The sequence below is a fragment of the Sus scrofa genome, chromosome 13 (assembly GCF_000003025.6).
Source record: "Sus scrofa isolate TJ Tabasco breed Duroc chromosome 13, Sscrofa11.1, whole genome shotgun sequence".
In the NCBI taxonomy this organism is placed as follows: domain Eukaryota; kingdom Metazoa; phylum Chordata; class Mammalia; order Artiodactyla; family Suidae; genus Sus; species Sus scrofa.
The window spans coordinates 52,163,731-52,176,065 of NC_010455.5; the positions used below are offsets into that span (position 1 = coordinate 52,163,731).

General features: G+C 35.7%; 1 long non-coding RNA gene across 1 annotated transcript in view; it reads left to right on the forward strand.

The window, feature by feature from the left end:
- LOC102167790 overlaps positions 1–12,335 on the forward strand; it is a 399,031-nt gene that overhangs the window by 338,460 nt on the left and 48,236 nt on the right. Inside the window, exon 4 of the long non-coding RNA XR_002337630.1 lies at positions 11,978–12,032. This is a non-coding gene — a long non-coding RNA (uncharacterized LOC102167790). The remainder of the gene's footprint in view (positions 1–11,977; positions 12,033–12,335) is intronic.

Genomic DNA, 12,335 nt, shown 5'->3' on the forward strand with positions numbered 1-12,335 from the left:
TTTATAATGTAATTGTATTAAACATTTCCTCTACATGCATTTAGAACCAAATAATTTGTTGTTTTAAAATAATATAATTTTTGCTTCAATCATCAAACATAACTTAGAATATTCAAGAGTGGAAGGGAAGCCTATTGTATTTACCAGTGGGTTTGTTTATCATTTTCTTCCTTCCTAATGTTTCAAGTCTTCTTCACTCATCGTTTCTTTTTCCATTAGAGGAATTTCCTTTAGCCAGTCTTTTAAAGGAGATCTGCTGACAACAAATTCTCTTAGTTTATTTCATCGAAAATTGTCTTGATTTCTTCTTTATTCATAAAGAGTGTTTTCACTGGGCAAAGGATTCTACATTTCAGTTCTTTTCTTTTAGCACCTGCAAAATAATGTGCCACTTCTTTGAGCCTCCATGTTTTCTGATGAGAAATCCTCTGTCATGTCACTTGACATCTATAAGTCAAGTGTTGTTTCTTCAGTTGCTTTCAAGATTCTTTGTCTTTAGTTTTTAGAAGTTTAATTATGATGTGTCTCAGCATGGATTTCTTTACGTTTATTCTTTTTGGGTTCTCTCAGCTTTTTGATTCTCTAGCTTTATGTATCTTGGCAAATTTGAGAGTTTTTGTTCATCATTTTTTCTGTATTTTTTAGTTTGTTCTCTTTATCCTCTCCTTCTGTGACTCCAGTAACACAGATGTTACGTCTTTTGTTAAAGTTCAGCGGGTCCTTGAGACTCTCAAATTTTTTTGGTATATTTCATCTTCTTCCGATTGGATAATTTCTGTTGTTTTGTGTTACCATTCATTTATTCTTTTTGTTCTGTTCTTTCCTTTCTGCTGTCGCCCCTATCCACTAATATTTTTACATTGGTTATTGTATATTTTAGTTCTAAAATTTCCATTTTGGTTCTTTTTTTATAAACTTCTATGTCTTTGCTGTTATTTCCCTATTTATTTTCTAGGACATTATATGTTTTTCATTTGTTTCATGTATTTTAATTGCCCATTGAAGCATTTTTATTATAGCTTCTTAATGTCCATCTGATAATTCTAACATCTCTGCCACCTTGGTATTAGAATCTATTTTCTTCTTTCATCCTGACTTAGATCTTCCTGGTTTGTGGTTTTATGAGTGGTTTGTGGTATTATGAGTTTTTCAATTGAGATGTGGACATTTTTGTATTATGTTATGATGTTCTGAATTTTATTTCAACCTCTATTTTTGCTTACTTTCTCTTGTACAGCTCCAGCAAGAGAAAGGGGGAAGCATTGCCTCCTTATTGCCAAGTAGTGGTAGAAGTACAGGATCCCCACTCAGCCTCTGTTAACACCAGAGATGGTGGTGGGGTCTACATTATTGCTGGGCAGAGATGGAAGTCCATGGTCTATTTGTAGTCTCCACGGACACCGCAGGGGATAAGGATGGGGAGGGATATCTAATTACCAGTTGGTGAGGATGAAAATCAGATCTCCCTACTTGGGCATCTCTAACATCATCCAAGTAATGCTCTTGGTGAGTCTTGTTACAGTCCAACAGGGGACTATGTCTATGCTTCTCTTGGTTTTTGCTAGTGTGGATGGGGTGGAACCATCATTTTTTATTTGTCCAGAATACAGTGATTATTTTATTAAAGTCCTCTGTCTGTGTAGATTGCCCCTCCTCTGATTCTTTCACTAGAAAGAATAGGTCTTTCTTTGATGCTAATTTTTTTGTTTTGTTTTGTTATTATTGTCTTTTTTTTTTTTTTGTCTGTGCCAATTGGTTTTCTGAATTGCCAGCTTCTTCAGCTCCAAGTCTGAGATATGAGGCAAAGAGAAAGCTGACCTCTACCTTGTTCTTTGAGTACTAAAATCCCCAGCTGGTCTGCCTTCTTTCCTCTCTCTTTTAGGGATGTAACATACACATTACATATATTATCCAGGGCTTTTAAATTTACCAAACTGAGAAAGTTAGGGAAAACAATATATTTGTAGTAGAAGTCCATGATTCTTTTTCAAAAAGGTATCTTTTTCAAAAAGGTAACATAAAGCCCTCAAATAAAGATCTTATTTTTAAGAATCAGACTCCCACATTTCATATCATTTAGTAATTAATTAATTCTACTCACACTCACAATACTCAGAATCATTGGTAACTAATAAGAAAATAACTCAATTCCACTTACCCATGGCACCCTCTGAAATCTACTTACACAGGCTCCAACAGGGATCTATGGTTTTTGTGTTTTGTTCTTTGGGGTTTTTCTGTTGGTTTTTTTTTGTTTTGTTTTTTTTTATCTTTTTGCCATTTCTTGGGCTGCTCCTGCAGCATATGGAGATTCCCAGGCTAGGGGTCTAATTGGAGCTGTAGCCACCAGCCTACACCAGAGCCACAGCAACATGGGATCCAAGCCACATCTGCAACCTACACCACAGCTCATGGCAACGTTGGATCCTTAACCCACTGCAATGCCAGGGACCGAACCCTCAACCTCATGGTTCCTAGTCGGATTCGTTAACCACTGCGCCACAACAGGAACTCTGGAATCTATGTTTTTGATGCTACTTATTTAACTAAGACATCCTTCTCTAATAAAGGAGGACATGTCTTTGGTCTTGAAAATGTATGTCCCTGATGGAAACCTCTAATATTCTTAGAGGGTGTTGTTTAGCTTTGATAATTTGTATACTATTAATTTGCCTGTCAGTACTAGAGCATTTGGCATTTACCACTTCAATCTAAATGCCTCCAAAATTCACTTTGGAAGTTAATTTGGAAGAAACAGAATAATTTCATCCACTCTCAAGTCTTTCATTACTGATCTTCACAAATATTTCCCAAAGGACGGCTCAAGCTAAAAGTCATTTTCTGAACTCCAGAGCTTTGGAAACAGCTAGACACCTGATCCTGTAGTCTTCCTGTCTCTCTTTTTTTTTTTTTTTAATTTTTTTGTGGTATAGTTGATTTACAGTGTTGCGTCAGTTTCCAATGTACATACAAATACTTTTTCAGATGCTCTACCATTATAGTTTATTATAAGATTTTAAATATAATTCCTTGTGGTATACGGTAGGACTTTGTTGTTTATCTACTTTATATAGAGTAGCTTGTATCTACTAATCCCAAACTCCTAATTTATCCTCCCCCCTTTCCCCTTTGGTAACCATAAGTTTGTTTTCTATGTCGGTGAGTCTGTTTTGTAAATAAGTTCATTTGTGTCATTTTTTAGATTCCACATGTTAATGATCTCATATGATATTTGTCTTTCTCAGTTTGGCTTACTTCACTTAATAAGAGACTCTCTAGGTCCATACATGTTTCTGCTACTCGTCTCTTCAAACTCAATATCACCCAAACTAACCCATTACACTGCCTGCCCTATCCAACCCATTAAACCTGTCCTTTTCTAATGTTCCCTTGTATGAGGGTATGAGTATCATCATTTAGGCAGCTGAACAACACAGACACTGGCAGCATTTTTTGCTAATTCTTTCTCTCTTGACCCATATATACCCTGTTTAACAACCAGTTATCCAGAAAGAAAATATACACATATATACACTGTGGTATATGGAATGATTGGCCAATAGGTAACTACTGTATAGCAGAGGGAACTCTACCCAATATCCTCTGATAATCTGTATGGGAAAAGAATCTGAAAAAGAACAGATGTGTGTTTATGTATAACTGAATCACTTTGTCATGCAACAGAAATTATCACAATATAATTATTATATTTCAATAAAACTTAAAAATAAATTTATCATAGATTTTATTGATATAAAGAATGTGTACAAACAATCACAGTACAATGATAATATATAATACTCTTTATGGCAAATTTCATATAGCCAATGAATCCTTCTAGAATGTTTTCATAGTTTTTTGCAAAATTCTTTAATCCATGGCCAACTTATGATTGCAGCTAATGAGTGAATGTATTTCTAATACGTATGTTGGTTGATAGTTTCCTTTACATGAAAGAGTTAGATAGCAGTAAGACAAGATGTAGGTCAGGATTTCATTCTCTTATCAATGATGTCAATGACTTCTTTGCTAAATCAGAAAATTGTTTTCACATACTGGAGAAATAGTTCCTCAATTTTGTGCAATATTAACAATGAAATAGCTCCAGACATGCCATTCTTTTAAAATTAATCGGTATTATTAACATTTTCTCCCTCACTTTCTTAAAAGATAATAAAGCAAGCTCTGATGTATAGCATTTGACAATTACCAAGGAATAAATACTCCTGCTATGACTGATTTCAAGCTACCAGTGACATGACTTAATATGGAATTAAAAAAATTTGCACAGTAACTTGCCATCAGATAGTATTTCCCAAAGAAACACAGTAGACATAAATAGCCTCAAGAGCATAGATAATAGTAAAATGTAGTAAAATAATTAGGAATTAATTACTTTTGAATATTTATTAACTTTGTTCTAATATGATTAATTGCAAGTTTATATAATTTAATTTTTAATAACATCTGTGCTTAACAACTAACAAAATTCCTAAAAATTTAATTATCAGCTCTCTCTTGCAAACCAATACATGCCAGCTCTGACACACTACGTAAGCAGGCCCAGATGATTCTACTAAATAAGTCCCTCAGACCAGTTTACTTTTCTCCATTTCTAGCATCTTTACCCTAACCTAAATTGCCATTAACTTTTTCACTAGACCCTCAAAATAGCTTCTTATCTTTCTGCATCTACACTGAACTCTTCCCAGCTTATTCTTCAAGCTTCAACCAGAGTAATTTTCTTAAAATGTAATATGATCATGTTATACAACACATTCAGTAATTTATCTGTTCAGCAAATTATTATTGAGTTGTGTGTCCCAGGCACAATTTTAGTTTGTAGTTGACCAGGATAAATGTAAACAAAAGCAGAAATTCCTGCCTCATGAAGAATCCATTCTCCTGGGTGGGGTTGGGGGTGGTGGATAGAGATAGGACTGGCAGATCTCAGACATACTGCAGCTTGGGTTCCAGACCACTGAAATAATATGAATACCACAAGAAAGTGAGTCACATGAATTTCTTGGTTTCCCAGTACTTATAAAAGTTATGTTTAAACTGTACTGTAGTCTATTGTGTGCAATAGCATTATGTCATAAAGAAACACTGTACATACCTTGATTAAAAAATAATGCCATTGGAAAAAATGTTGCAGATAGACCTGCTCAACACGGGATTGCCATAAATGGTTTTCAATTTTTAAAAAATGCAATACCTGTGAAATGCAATAAAGCATAATGCAATAAAAATGAGAATGAGGTAGGTCTACACAGTCATCCTTTGCTCTCTGTGGGGGATTGGTTCCAGGAGCCTCCACAGATACCAAAATCCACCAATGCTCATGTCCCCTATATAAAATGGCATAGTATTCACATACAAACTAGGCACATCCTCCTGTATACTTAAGCCATATCTAGACTATTTTTAATACCTAATTCTTTTTTTTTTTTTTGGTCTTTTGTCTTTTCTTTTTTTTTTTTTAGGGCCACACCTGCGGCATATGGAGGTTCCCAGGCCAGGGGTCTAATCAGAGCTGTTGCTGCCAGCCTATGCCAGAGCCACAGCAACACCAGATCCTAGCCATGTCTGCAACCTACACCACAGCTCATGGCAATGCCAGATCCTTAACCCACTGAGTGAGGCCAGGGATCTAACCCACAACCTCATGGTTCCCAGTCGGATTTGTTTCTGCTCCACCTAATACCTAATACCTAATACCACTCCTCTAATACCTAATTCTAAGTAAATAATTATAAAAACAATGTAAATGCTATATAAATAGTTGCTGGCAAATTCAAGTTTTGCTTTTCAGAACTTTCTGAAAAAAATTTTTTTTCCCACAAGTTTTCAGTCTGCTGTTGGTTGAATCCATAGATGCAGAACCCAAAGACAGGGAAGGTTAACTGTATATAACTGTATACAAAACATATGTAAATTAAGTGTATTTTACATCCGAAGGTAATGAATACTACAAAAGGCAGGATACACAAAAAATGGAGATGGCAGGGAAGTCACAATATCAAGTCTGGTCTTCAGGTCATGCCCCATAGATAAGATTTGAACAAAGACTTAATGAAAGTATGGATGCATCCATTTGGACTGGATGGAAGAGAAAAGAGCCAGTAGGCACAAAGAGCCCAGTATACCTGGAGTAGAGTGAGCAGGGGAGAGAGGTTAAAAACAAACAAACGAAACTTAGTCTGAAAGCTAACAGAAGATAGAGACTTCAGCTTTGCCTCCAGTTGAAGTAGGTAGCCATTGCTGGGTTTTGAACAGAAGAGTATCCAGCATTTTAAGTAGATCACTGTAGCTTAAAAGTCTTCACCACCCTCTAAGATGAAGTCTGGAGTTCTTCACATGGCATACCAAGCCCCAAATAATGAAACCTCTGTGCCATCTTTTCATCCTCCCCTCCTGCCACACTCCCAGCTCTTATTCCTTTCCATCCAGGTCTGTCAGCAGAGTGTTGTTTTCTATCTCACTCAGGGCCCCCATCAGGCACTCACAGCCATGTGAACTTGTCCTTCATAATACCTCTCATATCAAATGACTGCTTTTGATTTTGTGATAAGCTGTTTGTTGTATAAGTTGCCTACCTCCACAGCTAGTCCATGCTAGAAAAGAGGTTCAATTCCAGCAGGGCTGTTGTCTCTAGTGTTCACAAATCTATCTCAAAGAATTAGACCAGGGCTTAGTCTCTCAAATATTTGTGGACTGACTGAATGAATGTCTGTCTCATGATATACATCCTGTAAAATTTTTGTGTGGAATGAATAGATTACCAAACACATGATGGATAGATGAACTGATGATTGAATGAGTGAAAGAATAAATGAATGAATGGCTTATGTCATTCTGTATTCCCAGGTTTGAACCCAAAGTCTCTTTATGGTCAACATTCTATAATTTTTTAATAGATAAAAGATTGAAGGAGTTCCCATCATGGCTCAGTGGTTAACGTATCCACCTAGGAACCATGAGGTTGCAGGTTCAATCCCTGGCCTTGATCAGTGGGTTAAGGATCCAGCGTTGCCATGAGCTGTGGTGTGGGTCGCAGATGTGGTTCGGATCCCACATTGCTATGGTTCTGACATAGGCCAGTGGCTACAGCTCTGATTAGACTCCTAGCTGGGAACCTCCATGTGCAGCAGGAAACGGCCCAAGAAATGGCAAAAAAAAAAAAAAAAAAAAAAAAAAAAAAATGGATTGATGGATGGATGATTGAATGAGTGGATAAAAGTAGTAAAGTCAAAAGGGTTTCCATCCTCCAAGAAGAATATCTCTTTTGCCCATAGTGGGTCACTTGATCGGCCCATTAGTTCTGTACTTGGTTTTCTGCCATGGGTATATTTTGAAGAACATTTTTATTAGCTTTGGAGTCACTTGCAAGGGACTCTTGAATTCTCTTTTGGCTCGCCTGCATTCTTGTTCACACCTGACCTGCCATAGTTTGCGGATCTCCCTGGTTTCCTTACTTGGGCCACATTTCCAAGTGTCCCTTTGATCTCTGGCACAAACTTTTGCTAGGCTTCCAATAAGGTGTTTTTAAACAGTCTCCAGATTTCCTGTGGCTTATTGACTTTTTAAATTATTCCTTTCATTTGTTTTTCCTACCCAATGCCTATACTTGTTCTTAGATTCTCTTTATAAAATTGAGTAACCACATGATATATAAATTTTCTCTCCCAACCCAGAATGGTCACAGTGTTGTGATCACTCAGAGACACTTTTTCTTCCAGGTCTTGTCCACCACTCAATCCAAGTCTAAAATATTTTCCTTCCTTAATAATTCTAAAAGGCAATTTTTTTAGAGGAGGTCATTTATCTTATCCAAGAAGCTCGTATTTGTGTTTCTAATCTATATGTGAGCTGCGAAAAAAAGTAGTCTCGGAGAAAGAATGCTGTGTATATACGCTGGAAAATGAATGTGTGTGTGTGTGAGTGTACACTGTATCATGACCAGGTACTTTAAGAACCATCTCATTTATTTCTAACCAGGAAAGCCTCTAATCAGGGTTGCTCACCGGAAACCAGAATCTATTCAAATATAAGTCGTAAGATAATTTTGGTTCTCATCCACAGAGTTGAAATGCTAGTTTGTTTGTTTGTTTGTTTGTTTCTTTCTTTCTTTCTTTCTTTCTTTCTTTTTCTTTCTTTCTTTCTTTCTGTCATATTTTCACCTTCCAAGTCCTATTTGGAGATAGAGTTCAACAATCAAGTGAAAAGAGGAATCATTTAACATAATGAACAACTAGCTTTCACTTTTTTGGATCAAGCATTTCATCAGTCAGGATTTTTCCTACCAAAGGTGTTTATTTTCAACCATTTCTTGCTTTATTTGGCTACAAGGTATATTCTTTGCTACATTTAATAGCCATGTGTATGCTACCCAAAGTAGAGATCAGAGTTTTCATCTGTAGATTTTTACCAGACTACAGTGAACCAAAGAACATATTAGAAATGTGACCCTGTGGTATATATATATTTATTGCAAATATTTTAGCTGACTGGCTGTTCTTCAAAACTTTTTATGATAAAACACTTACTCAGGCATTGTTTTCTCAGATTATAGATTGTAGTGTGAATGTAATAGATTGTATTTTAAATAGCAAAAACTGAAAATGTGCTTTTTTTTCCACTTCAAACTTTTGACTTCTTCAAGTTGTAATGAAGAAGCTTTAAAAATTTGGTGATATGTTTTCCACCCATGATATTGACATATGCACATAATTACCTTTTTTTTTCTTTTTGATGCAATTTCATTATTTGTCATGCTGGCCGTGGTGCACCAATAAAGCCAAAATATCATATTAGAATTCATGACAGTTTTCACATTGTATTATCAATATGTGGAAATAATTGTCTGCTCTGAGATTAAATTACATTATTGTGTATCTTTTTCATGCCTAATAAATAATGATGGATGACTTTTATTTTCATCACCACCTGCAACCATTTAGTCACCCCTTGATTGTTGAGGATAAAATAATAAAAGGCAAGTGTTATGTTGCAAGCAGAAGAATGTAGTCAAAACAGTTGTATGTTCCTTGTTTCTATTTGCATTATTTTAGTCCCTAAAGAGCAATGCATGGTGGTCTATAAAAGAGATCAACCTAGGGGGAACCTAGAAAACAGTTTCCATAAATGAGGGGAGGAAGATGTGGGAAAGTTTTTTTTTTTTTTCTGGTAGAACAATAATTATTTCTTGGTGCACGATTCTTAATCTGAAAATGAGTTTTTTGTTCTGCTGTGCAAATCAGTTACGTGCAATTAGAATGCAAAGCAGAGGCACATCTTACTGTTTAGCCTTTTTAAAATAGAAATGAAAACAGCCCGGAAATTGTAGCAAAGTTGAAAATGCATGCTAGGTAATTTTGAAATCCAAAGACATAAAACCATGCATAATAAAAAGGCCACTCTAAACTCATTATATTTTTTGAAATTGGCAATTGGGAGGCTTAATTTTAAAATTCAAACTTGCATGTTTGGGAACTTATTAACTATATTTTGAATGGTCAATTGCAAGACCAGTGTTTGGGTGTGTTTTGTTTGCTCTCCTGTATATCTAATTCCATGGCCTCATAATTTGGTTTTATCTATGTCTGACCAGTTCATTTTTTTCTTTCAATTGTTCAGTGTTCTGCTTAAGCAGAATTGATTCATCTTTCTTGGTGAAACTTTTGAATTGAAATTATAATCAGCAAATGCTCTCAGTCTTCAGGGGAAAAGAATCACCCAAGTTTTATGATACTCTTATAATTCATCTATGAAGAATGTCGGGCTTTTTTTTATAAAATAAATATATAGTGTTTATGATGGAAACTAGTCATTTGATCAGTTATAACAGGGGTAAGAAAGCCAACTATAGACAAAATCTTTCTTGATATTTGGTTATGAGTCACAGGCTGACTCTATAGAACCTTTTCACGTGATTGGCTCTGTTATCTTTAAATCAAAAAATGACAATCTTCTCAGTCACAGCAGAGACTCAGACCAAAATCCAGAGGTAATCCTATCAAATGTCAAGTTATTGCAGAGAACTCGCTTGAAAAATAGGCCAACAGTCCCATTATTTGACGAACCCCCAGTGAACACTTAGGCTTGTGGAATCTGTCTTTCACTGGGCATCCTATTAAAGCTCTTCCCCATTGTCTTAGAGCATTGACTTAAAAAGAGCAGAGGAGCTTTTCCCTTGCTTATGGTTTTTTTTTTTTTTTTTTTTTTTTTTTTTTTTGTCTTTCATCCAACTACCCATCTCCCTCTATAATTAAATGCCATGAATAAAATAATAATAGACATAGTTTTATTTGTACCATTACTCACTGTAGAAATCATATCTTTACATCTCCTTACAAGAATTGAAAAGCTGCAGAGAACTTGCTTCCTTCACATTTGACAGAGACTTGCTCAAGTTGCAGGCTTTTCTAGACCCTCTGCACCTGGGAGGAATTTTGTGTGCTAGCAGCCTGTGAGGCAAATTAATTTATAGTGGGTAAACATGTATTCATCCTCTTTTGAGGATCAAGATTTTACTTAGGAAAACACCTTAGAAGACTAGTCTGGCAAAGCAGACTTGAATAAAAATCATCCACAAGTTATAACTGGGACATCTATCTGTGGACACAAAGCTACACATTCGTAGGGAAATTAAGATTCAGCACATGCCATATAACTCTTCTAATGAAAAGTAATCCTGTACTAGTCTTTTGCCTGCACTGTGTTCTGTGGAAGCCCTGAGAACCCATGGCTTCACCCAAATGTGCCTCGCCCCAAACATTATGCTCTCACTCCCTGACAAATAGAGAGTTCTAGAATGTCATCCCCATGGGGATAGTTTTATTTTTTTCTTGCATTAGCTCTTGTCTGTTCTGAATTTCTAAAGCCAAAAACTTCCTGACATGACCTACAAAAAAGGAAAGAAAGAAGAAAACATGTCAGATCACGGTAATATAAATACCCAAAATGAAAACGCTGAACAAGCTCCATTAAATAAATCATTCTGAGTGCTGTAATCATTCTTTTTTTTGTTTTACATTTTCACGCTTTCTATTCTCCTAGTGGTTTGCTAGTTCTAACGATGTTTGCTGAGTCTGTTCTACGTATATGAAGACATTCAGAAGTTTTTAATTCACATATCAAAATTATTAACTTTCTTGGTTTATGTATTTGCAAAAGGAAACGTATGGGTAAAACACTTACATCCAAGCATGTACTAAAATGCTGGAACCTGAAAACTCCCCTGCTGTTAACAGTTAATAGTTCAGTGCTCTGGGCTAACAGCAGTTACTTGGCGCTGCTCAGAAAAACATTTGGGAAAAAATACTTTCAACTAATAAAATTAGTGTTAGAATGACAACAAATGTCAACATCTTTAACGCTTGTTGAGCACTTTGACATTAAAAAAAATTATACACACAGCTTTATAATTTTCAGGCAGCGTATCTATTTATAATTGTAATTTTTAACATCAGGAAGAAAAAAAAAATCAGTTTGTCTAAAATATAGACAATGTTCATAGCATTACCACCAGCAAAGTAATTTGGGATTAAGATTCTAAAATAAACATACTCACTGAGCAGTAAATATTTGTCCAATTGGATACTCTAAATGTTGAAATTGGTTAGTCATTTTGGTTGAACTAGGGCAGCACAATGAGATTGCTTTCACTTTTCCAGCTGCTGTCTTAAGTCCGTTAGTGTTTAACAACTAGTCCTGGGTTCCAGAAAATGCTGTTGGGGAAGGAAAAACAGACTCTTTGGCTGGAGTTGTGGAAGGAGGGTGGGACGCGATGAATTAAATGACTACATAAGATGTAGGCAATTTTATTTTGGCAACAAATTCAGGCTTTTGCATTGGGTTTGTTTCAATTCTTAATTCAAATACACTCCCACAAGTCACCTAGAAAAAGAACGATTCTTACCCATCTATAGAGCACAGATTAACTAATAAGTGATTGTTCCATTTTATCTTTAAGGGTACAGGACCATGAGTTTAAGAACTCTACGAGCTGTAAAATGATCTGCCCTAAGGTAAGTGACTACAATCACAGGGTAATAACTCAGAGATGAGCTCAGATCATGTCCAAATCCTTGTGAAGAGAGGCACATGTTTGATGCAGAGTCAAGATGATGTCACAGAGCAGTTTTCATCCTTTGATGGAATGTCTAATGTTCTCAGTCAGCCTCAAAATATTGTCTAAAACACCTAGAAAATAGCACCTTAAGGGTTATCATTTCTCAGGGGAAGTCCTGCCCCAAACTTATCAAAATTTTTCATTAGCTATGTGTTTATTTGGAAACTGTGCAACAACAGAAATGACTGGTGAAATTTAT